This window comes from Zalophus californianus, chromosome 12 (genome assembly GCF_009762305.2).
Source record: "Zalophus californianus isolate mZalCal1 chromosome 12, mZalCal1.pri.v2, whole genome shotgun sequence".
NCBI lineage: Eukaryota > Metazoa > Chordata > Mammalia > Carnivora > Otariidae > Zalophus > Zalophus californianus.
The window spans coordinates 33,221,494-33,238,728 of record NC_045606.1 but is presented as its reverse complement, the minus strand read 5'-3'; the positions used below and the strand labels follow the sequence as shown (position 1 = coordinate 33,238,728).

The window sequence follows — 17,235 nt, the reverse complement described above, 5'->3', positions numbered from 1 at the left end:
TCCAACACAAAACACAAAAATAGGTTCAAACAATAGAGCAAGCTTTATGCACTGTTTCTGTCTGAGAAGGGATAGGGTTCTTCTTCCAATCAAGGAAACCATTCATCTTTGCAGTGTGGAAGGGAGCCTTTGGAAAACTCAGACTTAACAGCTTCTGCAGAGATGATGTAGTGGTAGGCTGGTGTGCTGTGCGGCCACATGGTGGCTCCAGTGCCCTTTGTAGTAAAAATGAACACATCTATCCTGGGGTATCTGCCGAAGCTGCTTTCTGCTTGCATGGTTTCGCCAGACTTCTTCAAACTCACTGTAAAGAGAGAAGAGTGCATTTTTTTGTGATTGTGTTCATATTATGATAGCTGAGCATATTCTGAGGTCTAAATAATTTCTACGAGGCTGAGAGTAAGCATCAGATTCCGTATGCTCAGACTCCTGGGGGTGTGTCGGTCTATCATCTATGTTTGCTTATGAGTATATATGTGTGTATTGTTACATCATATCCTTTACTATCTCTCTCTGCATCTGTATCTAATATTTACTGAATTAAATGGTACTAAATGCTTACCACTTCAAGCACTTCCATAAATTACTATTTTTTTTAGGGAGGTATAATTGATATCTAAAATTATACAACTTTCAGGTTTACAACATCTTTTGATAGTTGTATATATTGCAAAATGATCACCACAGTAAGTCTGGTTAACATCTGTCACTGTATATAGTGACAAAAAATGTTTTTTTCTTGTGATGAGGATTTTTAAGATCTATTCTCTTAGCAACTTTCAATTCTGCAATGTAGTATTATTAACTATAGTAACCATACTATACATGACATGCCTGTGACTTATGTATTTTATAATTGGAAATTTGGACCGTTTGACCCCCTTCACCCATTCTCCAGCCCCCCAACCGCTGGCAACCACCGGTCTGTTCTCTCTATCTATGAGCTCAGCTTTTTTTTTTTTTTTATATTACACATAAAAGTGAGATCATACAGTATTTGTCTTTCTGTGTTTGACTTACTGCACTTAGCATCATGCCCTCAAGATCTATCCATGTTGCTGTAAATGTCAAGATTTCATTCCTTTTTTTTTTTTTTTAAACAAGCTCTGGACAGGTTTACTAAAGAAAAATTTTTGCGTGATTTTACTTTTCACCAGCCTGTTCTGGCATGCTTCTAATGATATCAGAATCATCTGGATCAATGATAGCCAGAGTTCATATTCCATAGTATTTCCCACATGCTGTGTCCAATTCAATATTATTGCCGCTGTGGTGATGGACACCAGTTTTGGCCAACATGGCGTAGTATTCTATTTCAGATTTCCTCAAGGTTGGGCTGTTGTTGGCGAGGAGGACCAGTTTCACTTGTCATGTCTAATCATTTTCAGAGTCTGCTTGTATCCCAGTGAGTACTTTCCACTTTTCTTAATGAGTTGGGCCTAGAGTTGATCAACTCCAGTGGCTTTTTCATCTTCTTTGTGACCACCATCTTCCTGCCTTAGGTGCAGGACAGCCCCAGCCAAGAGCAGCCGCCAAGATGGCCAGAGTGAGAAAGGAAAGAGCTCCTACCAAGATTTCGTTCCTTTATATTACTGAATACTATTTCATTGTACACACACACACTCCACACTTTCTTCATCTAGTCATCCTTCAGTGGACACTTAGGTTGTTTCCATGTCTTGACTATTGTAAATAATCCTCAATAAATATGGGGGTGCATATGTCTTTTTGAATGAGGGGTTTTGTTTTCTTCAGATGCATATCCAGGAGTGGAATTGCTGGGTCATATGGTAGTTCTAGCTGTAATTTTTTACTGTTTGCCATAGTGGCTGTACCAATTTACATTCCCACCAACAGTGCACATGAGTTCCCTTTGCTCCACATCCTCACCAACACTCGTCATTTCTTGTCTTTTTGATAATAGGCATTCTAACAGCTGTGAGGTGATAGAAGTTATCTTATTTACTCTGTACAAACCCCTTGAAAATAGGTACTTTTTTCATTTTATAGATCAGGAAATTGATGCTTAGAGAAGATAAATAGCCTGCTCAAGCACACAAAGCCTTTTTATTCTTTACAAACACAGTGTGATACTTCTGATAGTTCCTTTAACTTTCACAACATCTTAGTGATACATATGCATAGTAGAAATAGGAGCAGTTTATAGTCAGTTGATTAAATAGGGAAGAAAGTCTTGATGACCCAAGTGTTTGTCTCTGGTTCCTGACCTGTTGAATTTTAGTTTCTTTGAGTGTGGTGATTTTGTCCTTGGTCAAAGTAGACACATCACACCCACACTGCTGCTACAACGGAAGCACGACTACTAGCACAGGTTACCGTAGGATGGAAGAAATCATTCCATTCCCCAAGAACTTTAACAGCCCCATTTAAACCTCAGGCACTACTTAAGGAATTTGCTCAAAAATCATGAACAGCTGCCATGAGCTGAGACATTGTGAGATCACCCATGTGATCCTTTTATTCTGGTTACCATGGCCCAGGACTTCATACCAGGTGTTTAATGATCACTTTATTGTATATAAGTGGTCAGAGGTAGAGCAAAGGAAAAACTGTCTTTCTTTTTTTTTAAATTTTTTATTGTTATGTTAATCACCATATATTACATCATTAGTTTTTGATGCAGTGTTCCATGATTCATTGTTTGTTCATAACACCCAGTGCTCCATGCAGAACGTGACCTCCTCAATACCCATCACCAGGCTAACCCATCCCCCGACCCCCCGACCCTCTAGAACCCTCAGTTTGTTTTTCAGAGTCCATCATCTCTCATGGTTCGTCTCCCCCTCTGACATACTCCCCTTTTCTTCCTCTCCTGTTATCTTCTTCTTTTTCTTTTTTCTTAAAATATGTTGCGTTATTTGTTTCAGAAGTACAGATCTGTGATTCAACAGTCTTGCACAATTCACAGCGCTCACCGTAGCACATACCCTCCCCAATGTCTATCACCCAGCCACCCCATCCCTCCCACCCCAACCACTCCAGTAACACTCAGTTTGTTTCCTGAGATTAAGAATTCCTCATATCAGTGAGGTCATGTGATACATGTCTTTCTCTGATTGACTTATTTCACTCAGCATAACACCCTCCAGTTCCATCCACGTCGTTGCAAATGGCAAGATCTCATTCCTTTTGATGGCTGCATAATATTCCATTGTGTATATATACCACATCTTCTTTATCCATTCATCTGTCGATGGGCATCTTGGCTCTTTCCACAGTTTGGCTATTGTGGACATTGCTGCTATAAACATTGGGGTACACGTACCCCTTCGGGTCCCTACATTTGTATCTTTGTGGTAAATACCCAGCAGTGCAATTGCTGGATCGAACGGTAGCTCTAATTTCAACTGTTTGAGGAACCTCCATACTGTTTTCCAGAGTGGTTGCACCAGCTTGCATTCCCACCAACAGTGTAGGAGGGTTCCCCTTTCTCCACATCCCCACCAACATCTGTCATTCCCTGACTTGTTAATTTTAGCCATTCTGACGGGTGTGAGGTGGTATCTCATTGAGGTTTTGATTTGGATTTCCCTGATGCCGAGCGATGTTGAGCACTTTTTCATGTGCCTGTTGGCCATTTGGATGTCTTCTTTGGAGAAATGTCTGTTCATGTCTTCTGCCCATTTCTTGATTGGATTATTTGTTCTTTGGGTGTTGAGTTTGATAAGTTCTTTGTAGATTTTGGATACTAGCCCTTTATCTGATATGTCATTTGCAAATATTTTCTCCCATTCTGTCGGTTGTCTTTTGGTTTTGTGGACTGTTTCTTTTGCTGTGCAAAAGCTTTTTATCTTGATGAAATCCCAATAGTTCATTTTTGCCCTGGCTTCCCGTGCCTTTGGTGATGTTTCTAGGAAGAAGTTGCTGCGGCTAAGGTCGAAAAGGTTGCTACCTGTGTTCTCCTTTAGGATTTGGATGGACTCCTGTCTCACATTTAGGTCTTTCAACCATTTGGAGTCTATTTTTGTGTGTGGTGTAAGGAAATGGTCCAGTTTCATTCTTCTGCATGTGGCTGTCCAATTTTCCCAACACCATTTGTTGAAGAGACTGTCTTTTTTCCATGGGACATTCTTTCCTGCTTTGTCAAAAATAAGTTGACCACAGAGTTGAGGGTCCATTTCTGGGCTCTTGATTCTGTTCCATTGATCTATGTGTCTGTTTTTGTGCCAGTACCATACTGTCTTGATGATGACAGCTTTGTAATAGAGCTGGAAGTCCGGAATTGTGATGCCGCCAGCTTTGCTTTTCTTTTTCAGTATTCCTCTGGCTATTCGGGGTCTCTTCTGGTTCCATACAAATTTTAGGATTATTTGTTCCATTTCTTTGAAAAAAGTGGATGGTATTTTGATGGGGATTGCATTGAATGTGTAGATTGCTCTAGGTAGCATTGACATCTTCACAATGTTGATTCTCCCAATCCATGAGCATGGAACGTTTTTCCATTTCTTTGTGTCTTCTTCAATTTCTTTCATGAGTATTTTATAGTTTTCTGAGTACAGATCCTTTGCCTCTTTGGTTAGATTTATTCCTAGGTATCTAATGGTTTTGGGTGCAATTGTAAATGGGATCGACTCCTTGATTTGTCTCTCTTCTGTCTTGTTGTTGGTGTATAGGAATGCCACTGATTTCTGTGCATTGATTTTATATCCTGCTACTTTACTGAATTCCTGTATGAGTTCTAGCAGTTTTGGGGTGGAGTCTTTTGGGTTTTCCACATACAGTATCATATCATCTGCAAAGAGTGAGAGTTTGACTTCCTCTTGGCCGATTTGGATGCCTTTAATTTCTTTTTGTCGTCTGATTGCTGTGGCTAGGACTTCTAATACTATGTTGAATAGCAGTGGTGAGAGTGGACATCCCTGCCGCGTTCCTGACCTTAGGGGAAAAGCTCTCAGCCTTTCCCCATTGAAAATGATATTCGCTGTAGGTTTTTCATAGATGGCTTTTATGATATTGAGGTATGTACCCTCTATCCCTATACTCTGAAGAGTTTTGATCAAGAAAGGATGTTATACTTTGTCAAGTGCTTTTTCTGCATCTATTGAGAGGATCATATGATTCTTGTTCTTTCTTTTGTTAATGTATTGTATCACGTTGATTGATTTACGGATGTTGAACCAGGCTTGCAGCCCAGGAATAAATCCCACTTGGTCATGGTGAATAATCCTTTTAATGTACTGTTGGATCCTATTGGCTAGTATTTTGGTGAGCATTTTTGCATCCATGTTCATCAAGGATATTGGTCTGTAATTCTCTTTTTTGATGGGGTCTTTGTCTGGTTTTGGGATCAAGGTAATCCTGGCCTCATAAAATGAGTTTGGAAGTTTCCCTTCCATTTATATTTTTTGGAACAGTTTCAGGAGAATAGGTATTAATTCTTCTTGAAATGTCTGATAGAATTCCCCTGGGAAGCCATCTGGCCCTGGGCTTTTGTTTCTTGGGAGATTTTTGATGACTGTTTCAATTTCCTCAGTGGTTATAGGTCTGTTCAGGTTTTCTATTTCTTCCTGGTTCAATTTTGGTAGTAGATACATCTCTAGGAATGCACCCATTTCTTCCAGGTTATCTAATTTGCTGGCATAGAGTTGCTCATAATATGTTCTTATAATTGTTTGTATTTCTTTGGTGTTGGTTGTGATCTCTCCTCTTTCATTCATGATTTTGTTGATTTGGGTCATTTCTCTTTTCTTTTTGATCAGTCTGGCCAGGGGTTTATCAATCTTGTTAATTCTTTCAAAGAACCAGCTCCTAGTTTCGTTGATCTGTTCTACTGTTCTTTTGGTTTCTAGTTCATTGATTTCTGCTCTGATCTTTATGATTTCTCTTCTCCTGCTGGGTTTAGGCTTTATTTGCTGTTCTTTCTCCAGCTCTTTTAGGTGTAGGGTTAGGTTATGTATTTGAGACCTTTCTTGTTTCTTGAGAAAGGCTTGTATTGCTATATACTTTCCTCTCAGGACTGCCTTTGCTGTATCCCAAAGATTTTGAACAGTTGTGTTTTCATTTTCATTGGTTTCCATGAATTTTTTTAATTCTTCTTTAATTTCTTGGTTGACCCATTCATTCTTTAGTAGGATGCTCTTTAGCCTCCATGTATTTGAGTTCTTTCTGACTTTCCTCTTGTGGTTGAGTTCTAGTTTCAAAGCATTGTGGTCTGAAAATATGCAGGGAATGATCCCAATCTTTTGGTACCGATTGAGACCTGATTTGTGACCTAGGATGTGATCAATTCTGGAGCATGTTCCATGGGCACTAGAGAAGAATGTGTATTCCGTTGCTTTGGGATGGAATGTTCTGAATATGTCTGTGAAGTCCATTTGGTCCAGTGTGTCATTTAAAGTCTTTATTTCCTTGTTGATCTTTTGCTTAGATGATCTGTCCATTTCAGACAGGGGGGTGTTAAAGTCCCCCACTATTATTGTATTGTTGTCAATGTGTTTCTTTGCTTTTGTTATTAATTGCCTTATATAATTGGCTGCTCCCATGTTAGGGGCATAGATATTTACAATTGTTAGATCTTCTTGTTGGATAGACCCTTTAAGTAGGATATAGTGTCCTTCCTCATCTCTTATTACAGTCTTTGTTTTAAAATCTAGTTTGTCTGGTATAAGGATTGCCACCCCAGCTTTCTTTTGGTGTCCATTAGCATAGTAAATGGTTTTCCACCCCCTCACATTCAATCTGGGGGTTTCTTTGGGTCTAAAATGAGTCTCTTGCAGACAGCATATTGATGGGTCTTGTTTTTTAATTCAATCTGATAGCCTGTGTCTTTTGATTGGGGCATTTAGCCCATTTACATTCAGGGTAACTATTGAAAGGTATGAATTTAGTGTCATTGTATTACCTGTAAGGTGACTGTTAACTGTCTGTTGTCTGTGTTCGTTTCTGCTCTTTGCTGCTTTTAGGTTCTCTCTTTGCTTAGAGGACCCCTCTCAATATTTCTTGGAGGGCTGGTTTCGTGTTTGCAAATTCCTTTAGTTTTTGTTTGTTCTGGAAGCTTTTTATCTCTCCTTCTATTTTCAATGATAGCCTAGCTGGATATAGTATTCTTGGCTGCATATTTTTCTCATTAGTGCTCTGAAGATATCTTGCCAGTCCTTTCTGGCCTGCCAGGTCTCTGTGGATAGGTCTGTTGCCAATCTAATGTTTCTACCATTGTAGGTTACATATCTCTTCTCCCGAGCTGCTTTCAGGATTTTCTCTTTGTCTCTGAGACTCGTAAGTTTTACTATTAGATGTCGGGGTGTTGACCTATTATTATTGATTTTGAGAGGGGTTCTCTGTGCCTCCTGGATTTTAATGCCTGTTTCCTTCCTCACATTAGGGAAGTTCTCTGCTATAATTTGCTCCAATATACCTTCTGCCCCTCTCTCTCTCTCTTCTTCTTCTGGGATCCCAATTATTCTAATGTTGTTTTGTCTTATCGTATCACTTATCTCTCGAATTCTGCCCTCGTGATCCTGTAGTTGTTTCTCTCTCTTTTTCTCAGCCTCTTTATTTTCCATCATTTGGTCTTCTATATCGCTGATTCTCTCTTCTGCCTCATTTATCCTAGCATTTAGTGCCCCCATTTTTTATTGCACCTCATCAATAGCCTTTTTGATTTCGATTTGGTTAGATTTTAGTTCTTTTATTTCTCCAGAAAGGGTTTCTCTAATAATTTCCATGCTTTTTTCAAGCCCAGCTAGTATCTTTAAAGTCATGATTCTGAACTCTAGGTCCGACATCGTACTAATGTCCGTATTGAGTAGGTCCCTGGCTGACGGTACTACCTCTTGTTCTTTTTGCTGAGGTGATTTCTTTCGTCTTGTCATTTTGTCCAGAGGAGAATAGATGAATGAGAGAACAAAATGCTAACGGGTTTACAACGTCCCCAGCAAATATACTGTATACAAATCAGAAAAGACCTGAAACCAGGGGGAAAGAAAGGGAAAGAAAGAAAAAAGAAAGAGAGAAAAAAAAAAGATAAAAACAAAAACAAAACAATACAAAAAAAGCAGAATATGATCAAATATGATCAGGCTAGTGCATAGATCAGTGCCACACACTAGATTTTGGGCGTATTTTGGTCTGTTAGAAAAAAGTGCCTCCTAAGATTTTAAAGGAAGAAAGACATATATGTACAAAATAAGGGTTGATACAATGAAGGGATGGAAGATGACTGTAAAGATGAAAATTATAAAAGATTTTATAAAAGGACTTGATAAGATAAGTTGTTTGAAAAAAGAAAGAAGATTTAAGAAAAAAAAAAAGGAAAAAGGGAGAGAATGTGATCAGGCAGGAGACTAGAACAAAGCCATACACTAGTGATTTAGGGTATATTTTGATCTGTTAGAAGAAACTGTACCTCAAAATTTTAAAGAGAGAACAACTTATATATATATGCCAAAAATAAGGGTAACTACTATGAAGGGATAAAATATGACTCTAAAAATGAAAAATAAAAAATGTTTTTTTTTTTTTTTAAAAGGGTATTGATAAGATGGTTGAAAAAGGGAAAAATAAAAATAAAAAAAGTCAACAAAAATTAACTTTGATGAAATAATGAATCATGGTAAAAAAAAAAAAAAAAGCCATGAATCTATGTGCAGTATTCCCCTAGCGCTGGAGTTCTCCCATTCTCCTTGATCGATCAACTTGGTCTTGGCTTGCTGGCTGTTTGTGCTGATCTTCTGGGGGAGGGGCCTGTTGCTGTGGTTTCCAAATGTCTTTGCCGGAGGCGGAATTGCCCCGCCCTTGTCAGTCCGGGCTAAGGAAGCTGCTCAGGTTTGCTCTCAGGAGCTTTTGTTCCCTGCAAGCTCTCGGTACAGCTTTGGAGGACCAGGGTAGAAATGGTGGCCTCCCAATCTCCACCCGGAGGAGCTGAGAACTCGGGGCCCCGCTCCTCAGTGCGCCCCCAGAGAAAAGCAGTCACTCCCTTGTCCCCGGTCTCCGGCTGCACTCCGTGCTCACCCGGCCTGTGATCGAGCGTTGCTATCTCTGGCACCCGACCCCGTGTGGAGTCTCCAAACCCAGCAGATCCCTGCAGTGTGTTCCCGCACCGCTCCTCCCCGGGAAGGAAGGGGTGTCTCCCCGGATCTGCTGCTTGTTGGGTCCCTGCTGGAGGGGCCGTGCCCCGACTGGGCCGCGGATCACAGTTTATGGAAACCCCGAGCTGAGAGCCCGTGACTCTGCTCCGTCTCTGCGGCCGGCTTCCCCGCTCCGATACCTGGGAGCTCTGGCGCACTCAGACACCCCCGGTCTCTCTGTGACCCCAAGGGTCCTGAGACCACACTGTCCCGGGAGGATTCCACCCCCCGCTTAGCCACTGCAGCGATGTCCCTCCGCCGAGCCAACTTCTAAAAGGTCCGATTTTGTGCTCCGCGGCTCTATCACTTGCCAGAAGCGGCCGGCGGAGGCCCCTCCCCCGCCGTCTATCCTCCCGAATATCGCCTCGGATTCACTTCTCCGCACGCCCTACCTTCCAGTAAGTGGTCGCTTCTCTGTTCAGAGAGTTGTTGCTACTCTCCTGTTCGATCTCCTGTTGAGTTCGTAGGTGTTCAGAATGGTTTGATCCCTATTCAGCTGAATTCCTGAGACCAGACGAAATCTAGGTCTCCTACTCCTCCGCCATCTTGCTCCGCCCCTTGGAAAAACTGTCTTTCTAACTCAGGTTCATGGCCTATAACATGAGAAAATAATTTACGCTATTTCATAAGGTAGTTGTCAGGTAAATGAGGAAATGAATATAAACTGTATGGCACATAGAAAGGGTTCCATGAATGTTGCCATTATTATTCGAGAATAATGGGTGATAGTGTTGAATGAAGGCAGGGAATTGGCAGAAGGAGGAAGGAAAGGCCCGTGCAAAGGAAGGAAGGCAGGTCAGATACGTGAGGGAATGAAGGGCAGAGGACGGAGGCCCTTGGTGGCATCTGCAGGCAGCAGAAGCTGTTAGTTCCTATGTCCTGGTAACAACCAGCCCCAAAGTCATAGACTTTCTGGCAGGAGACTTAGAGATCATCTGATTTAACCAGGATGCATGAGAGAAAAGTGAATTCTGGGACTTCCTCAAGGTCAGCTAGCAGCAGCTCTTGGCCTAGAATCCAGAACGCCTGCCTTTGGTTCTGGTGTTGTTTTACCACTGCTCACATTGCTTTATGTTAATCTGGATATTTGCAAGCATGAGATTGAGATATACTTTGTCTGTATTATATGGGCTCACTTCAGAGCCTTGAGTTGCTGAAATAGTGCCATTTGGAATTGGGGGAGGGCAAGGTATTATAACTTTAAATCAGAAGGGCAACTCACATGGAGAGTTAGTTCTCCTTGGCATAGTCTCCTCAAGTTCATGGTGCATTCAATACATCTCTTCCTACAAAGGCTACGTGTGATTTGATTTTTCCCTGTTAGGAGAGAATTATGATTTCTTTTGTGTGTGACCTCTTCCAGATGCCTTCTATTATCTTTATGTATGATATCACCTTATAGAGACTTATTTCTCAGTAAGATCCCAAATATGAAAAGCAGTAACTTGATTTTATGGGCTAATATATTTTCCATAGAGTTATGCTTTCTGGGTCTTCCTTAGAGAAAAAAAAATCTTACTTACATAGATATATTAGCATCTATCTTTTGTATACACGGCTACTGGACAAAAGGAAGTGGGGAGTAGTTCTTTGAGTAGTTTCTCAAGCTTTAGAGGCTGTTAAAATGGAAGGACCATTTCCTTTAAAATTACATTGAAAATTTTATTTGTGGGCTCAGACAGAGTCACTGTACCATTTTATTGGTTCATTTTTATATGTTGTTAATGAGATTTTTTCATTTCACTATTCAAATAAGTACCTTTTAGAAAAAATTATTCCTTCCCTCCCACTCTTAGATACATACATCAATATGGGTGAAGACAAAAATTGGAACTGTGATAATGCTAAGTTAAAACATTATATTTATTGTGGCTTCTGATGACAAAAGTACTGTTTATTGAAGGAAATGTGGAAATTATAGAACAGAAAGAAGAAAGTAAGAATGAATGGTAAGTTCATCAAGCAAGTGGAGTTATTCTTCTGTTGAGAATTCGGTGTATGCCTTTCTAGAGAAAGATAGATATTGTTACACGCGAGGAGGATTACAGTAGATACTGCGGCTTTTTAGTTGTTCATTACTCAGTTTCCTGGAATCTCAAAGCAATATCTTATTAAAAGGAGGCATGGTCTAAAGGGAAACAGTGGTGAGTGTAGAAAACAGAAATAGAGTAATTTCTTCTGATGAAAAGCTTTGGACATGTGACTGTTTCTGTGGGTTCCAGGGATTTTTGCTGACATGGGGTTCCGAGATTTGAAAATGTCTGAATGACTGTAACCAAGAGACAGGGTGTAAAAAAGGAAGAGAAAAGAAAATACTAGCTTTCTTGATTAAGTCAAAGGTGGTGTTTAAATGGAACAGAGTGTGTTGATTCAGTTTTTCTGGTTTAACCTATTGAAATAGCTGTTTTCATCAGTGGTGCCTTTAAAAAACCCCTCGAGGTTGACAGTTTTTGCCTCTTCAAACAATGCTACAATAAACACCCTTGTATTGATATTCTTACTCACTGGCATTTTATTATATGTGATTAATATCCATGCAGGGGATTTCTGGGTCTGAGGCTATATGAATTTTAAATTTAATTGATAATGGAAGATTGTTTCTTAAAAACACTCCTAATGACTCACATTTCTGCTAGTAGTGCCTTCTCCTGGCAGTGCCATCAAAGTAGGTTTCACTAAAGAAAATTGCTAATCTAATATATATACAAACTCATAATATGGCTACTTTAATTTGTTTTTCTCTAATTACCTGCAAGTTCAAGCATATCTTCATATATGCTTCATATACGTAGTCAAATACATCCACCTTCATAAAAAAACCTTATTTTTGTTATTTTTTCCTAAAATTTTTAATCCTTTATTGTATATTTGAGTCTTTAATGTAGCTTAAATTTATTTTTATATATTGTTTAGATAGGGCTATGATTTTATTTTCTTTCAGATGACTGGTCATTTGTGCCAAGCTCTTCTTTCCTACAGAATTTAAATATCACCTTTTTCATAATTAAGTTACCATATATAGTGGGATCTATTTGGGTTTAGTTTGTTTGCATTTTACTGTTTATCCTTTACCACACCAATGCCAAATTGAGTTGAATTTAGTGGCTTAATAGAGACAGATTTTTGCCTAACTTTGGTAGGCAGCTTGCTCCATGTTATAAAACTACCTCCTGTCATAAAGATACAAGAAAATTTGGGGCGCCTGGGTGGCTCTGTCAGTTAAGCATCTGACTCTTGATTTTGGCTCAGGTCACGATCTCGGGGTGGTGAGACTGAGCCCCACATTGGGCTCCATGCTCAGCAGGAGTTTGCTTAAAATTCTCTTTCTCCTCCCTATTCCTATGCCCCCCTGCTTGCTCTGTCTCTCTCAAATAAGTAAGTAAATCTTAAAAAAAAAAAAAAGGATACAAGAAAATTTACTTTCCTTTTGGGTAAGGCCAATTAGCAAACACAAGTGGCCTACGATCCCCTCACCCGAGTCTTAAAGCCTCTCCCAAAGGTTAGAACCAGACTTAGTTCTGGTTTCTCTTGCCTGTTGCAATAGCCTCGAATAAAGTCTTCTGTGCCTGTTCAACTTTGTCTGGTATGATTTTGGCTTCGATAGAGCTTATATCCTTTTGTTCTGTAAAATTTTCTCAACTCCTTGTTGACAGACCCCTCCTCACTGTCCTTGTTTTTTCATGGTCCTACAGGGACCCAGGTTTTTTGTTGCTTGTTTGATCTTGTGGCTCTGCTATCCCTGAAGGCCTTGGAATCCTCTGGATCTCTGAATCTGGCCAGCAGATAGGAAAAGAGAGGGTGGTTTTAATGGGTCAGGCCTAGAAAGGGTAGACATCATTACATTTATATCCTATTGGCCAAACTCAGTCACACCTAAATATAAGCGAGTCGGGAAAATATAGTCTAGCATGTGTCTAGGAGGAGAAGAGGGTTTTGTGAATGTAAAGAGACTTCTGTGGTCATTTCCTCTGCTGGTCACTTAGGATCTGTCTCATATTCCTCCTACACATAGAACACATCACTCCCCATGCCTTCCCAAGGCAGACAACCCATCTGGTCACTGCATCCAGTTCTGACTTTGGGATTTCTGTGTGATATGCAGTCCCACTATGAGGGACCTCCATGTACACAAGGAAGAAACGTTGTCTGCTCTTCCAACCACCGTAGTGATGGTGGAGCAGGGATGGGATAAACACAGAGAAAACTCTACTCAGGAAAAGAAAAGCGGGGAAAAAATAAAAGGATTGGAGACATAGAACAATCCCTGGTCCCTAGATTCTGAAATTCTGTTAGGCAAGCATTATAAAGGTGTCCTTGCCTGAGGATGAGGAAATTCCTTCTGTGGCTCCGATTCTGCTTTTGGAGAGGAATTTCCTTGATACCGTTCCTCATGGCCCCTGGGAGAGGGGCCTCCTTCTGGGAGGTTCTTTCTCCTCCATTACCTTTTTAAAATTTTTAAAATTTATTTTATTTTATTATGTTATGTTAATCACCATACATCATTAGTTTTTGATGTAGTGTTCCATGATTCATTGTTTGTGCATAACACCCAGTGCTCCATGCAGTACATGCCCTCTTTAATACCCATCACCAGGCTAACCCATCCCCCACCCCCCTCCCCTCTAGAACCCTCAGTTTGTTTCTCAGGGTCCATAGTCTCTCATGGTTCGTCTCTACCTCCGATTTCCCCCCCTTCATTTTTCCAGCGCTCACCATAGCACATTATGCTCACATCAGACCTAGACTTTGATGAGTCTGCCTTCTTTGGGAGTGTGTGTAGCTCTCATTGTCCCTTCCTTCTGAAGGGTTGTATTAAGACTTTTCCAATTCAGGTTCCTTTAAAGCAGCCTCATGGTTTCTTTGGCAAGTCTACCAAAATTTTGATGGTTTTTAAATAAAAACTTACTTTCAGTAAGTTCCAAATACTGGTTACCACTCACACAGATTTTCCCTAGATATAATTCTCAAGCTTTCCCTGTGTATTTCTTCACTCTCATATCGTTCAACTTAAGAGTGACGACTTTGAGTCCTGGCTTGGTTGGAAGGTGACACCCTTATTTTGTGTCTGCAGCAAAGCTGAATTCCCTTGCTTAGCTGAAAAGTCTCTTTGGATTTTATTGCTTAAGGCGTTTTAAAATCTTATTTCTTAATATTTGGTGAAAGAAGAGACAGATTTTCTAACCCAGTAAATTGTTCTGACTTTGGACTCTATTCTTTTCTGTTATTCCTTGAAAACCAGACAAATTCTTACCTGAGCTCATCTTTTACATGTAATACCTCGCTGACAGCAGGCAATAGTAGCCAATATATATGATCTCTCTAACACTTTCCAGCCACTTCCCCTGGAGCTCCAAACTTGTAGGCAGTGGCCTGTCTTTCAAGTTATCATAGACAGCAGTTTTATTAAATGTTTTGCCTGGCATTACAAGGGTCTCAGGCCTTCCAGACTCTCATGTTTGTTTACTTGAACTTCATGTCAACCCCACACATTTTAGATTTTTTTGTTGTTTTGTTTTGTTATAAAAAACTCCCCACTGCAGAGTGTTAGGTTCTATGGAAATTAGGATAAAGAATATTAGCTGTTATAACAGACAATTCCTGAATCATAATGGCTTAACACAGTAAAAGTTTGTACTTTGCTTACCCAAAATTTAATGTAATGTTCACTAGGTAGCTTTCTATATGGTTATTTAGGGAGCCAGATGACTTATTTATTTAGGCCAAAATTTAGCCATCTGACACACTACATGGGTACATCTTTGAGCTTTTAGATAATAGCCACTTGAGAAAAACCTGACCTCCCTCCCCATTGCTCTTTTATTCAGCATGTGTCTTCATGCTGGGCAGCACTGGGGAGCAGGGGTTTTGAGCACTGATTCACCCGAATGGCACTGTCCTCTGAGAACTCTTTCATATATTTTAAATGCAAACAAGTCTAAAGCAACTTATTGTTGTTCAAAACAGAGATAGTTTAACAGGAATTCAGGCTGCCATCTTGCATCAATCCAAGGGACAACATTCACAATTATCCACTTGAATCATGTGCCCTGGAGTTGTGTGACAGAATGATGCTCTCAGGAGGATCCTCACAGTTCACCAGAGTTCTTTTTGTAACTTCAAAACCAGTTCCACCTTGGGTGCCTGGGTGGCTCAGATGGTTAAGCATCTGCTTTCGGCTCAGGTCATGATCCCAGGGTCCTGGGATCGAGTCCCGCATCGGGCTCCCTGCTCCTTGGGAGCCTGCTTCTCCCTCTGCCTCTCTCTCTCTGTCTCTCATGAATAAATAAATAAAATCTTAAAAAAAAAACCAGTTCCCCCTACTCTGTTGGAAAGTTATACCCATTTGGGGAAGTTAATGAAGAGCCTTTTGAACTTATACTTTTATAGATTTCTTTTCCCCCCAGGTTGACTGAGATATAATTGACACATAACATTGCATAAATTTAAGGTGTACAAGATGTTGATTTGATTCACTTACGTATTGCACAATGATTACCACTATGATGCTAGCTAATACCTTCCATCATGTTACATAATTACCATTTCTGTTTTTGTGGTGAGAACATTTCAGATCTACTCTTTCAGCAAACTTTCAAGAGTATAGGATGGTATTATTAATTGTAATCACCAGATTACATTTCACCATTCACCAATCACCATTAGATCCCCAGAACTTATTAATCTTTTAACTGAAAGTTTATACTCTTTGACCAATGTCTCCCCATTTCCCAACTCTCCAGCATGGCAACCACCTCTAGTCTCTGTATCTGTGAGTTTGGCTTCTTTAGAGTCCACATGTAAGTGATACCATGCCATATTTGTCTTTTGCTGATCTTACTTATTTCACTTTAGGGAGCCAGGTTATTTCAATTTTATGGCCTTGGAATTCATGCTGGATCCATTGCATCTGGTTGGCCAAAAGGAGAAAAATGTATGGGAAGTTTTGATGAGAGGCATCACTCCCGCTCACATTCTAATGGCTGTAATTCAGTCACATGTTTGCATCTCCCTGCAAGTGAGACTGGCAAATGTTGTTTAGCCAGTTGTTTAGCCAGCTGTGTTCCTGGAAGAAAAAGGAAAAATGATTTTGGTGAACACATAGCAGTAACTGCCACATCTTTTGTTTTCCTTCTTTAGAGACTAAACCTCCAGTCTTCTGCTGGGGCGGGGTGGTGCAGAGGCAATCTTCTGCCTGTTCTGATTGGAGTTGCGATCTGTTTCTTCCCCACCCCCCTAGCTCTATGGAGATATAATAGACATATAACACTGTGTAAGTTTAAGGTATGTAAGGTGATGATTGATATACATATATGTTGTTAAATGGTAAGCACAATAAGGTTAGTTATCATATTCAACACCTCACATATAGCTTTTGTGTGTGTGTGTGTGATGAGAACTTTTAAGACCTACTTTCTTAGCAACTTTCAAATAAAGAATACAATATTGTTAAGGGTAGTCTCCATGCTGTATATTATATCCCAGAACATATTGTTGGGGAAGATCCTTGAGAAGACTTGACTACCAGTTGACGCATGAGCTGGACCCCAGCAACTGGAGGCTCTTCACCCCTCCCCTATCCTTGAAATGTGGATTCCACTTGCTTTCCCTGCTCCTGAAGGCTGCTCCAAGGACATAGCCTTGAGATAGTGATATGGTGTTGAAACCACCTGGCCAGTGCTGGCCATTATATGTGACTGAACCCAGTTAAGACCTCTATATAAACGTTTAAGATTTGGTGACAGGTGCGGAGATCTTGCTTCTGCCCAAGACAAGGCTTGTTTGTAAGTTCCCTTTGCTTTCTGAAACTGCTGTCTACCAACCTGGAGTGACCTGTGTCTTTCATTGGTGTCTCCTTACCATCTATATAGGGGGGCTAGTTTCAGATTACACCTGGGAAGCTCCTGAAGATCTTGTGATCCAAAACATACTCATCTTATAACTGAAAGTTTGTACCCTTTGAACACCTTCATCCATTTTTCCCACCTCTCCCTGTCCATGAGAACCACCAGTTTACTCTTTCTGTGAATTCAGTTTTCTTACATTCCACATATAAGTGGGATCATACAGCATTTGTTTTTCTCTGTCTTATTTCACTTTGCATAATATCCTCAAGGTCCATCCATGTTGTAAGTGGCAGGATTTCTGGAGT

At 40.3% G+C, this 17,235-nt stretch overlaps 1 pseudogene; it reads right to left on the bottom strand.

The window, feature by feature from the left end:
• Positions 1-1,143: 1,143 nt before the first annotated feature.
• Positions 1,144-1,489, bottom strand: LOC113911969 (annotated as a pseudogene).
• Between the last annotated feature and the right edge of the window lie 15,746 nt (positions 1,490-17,235).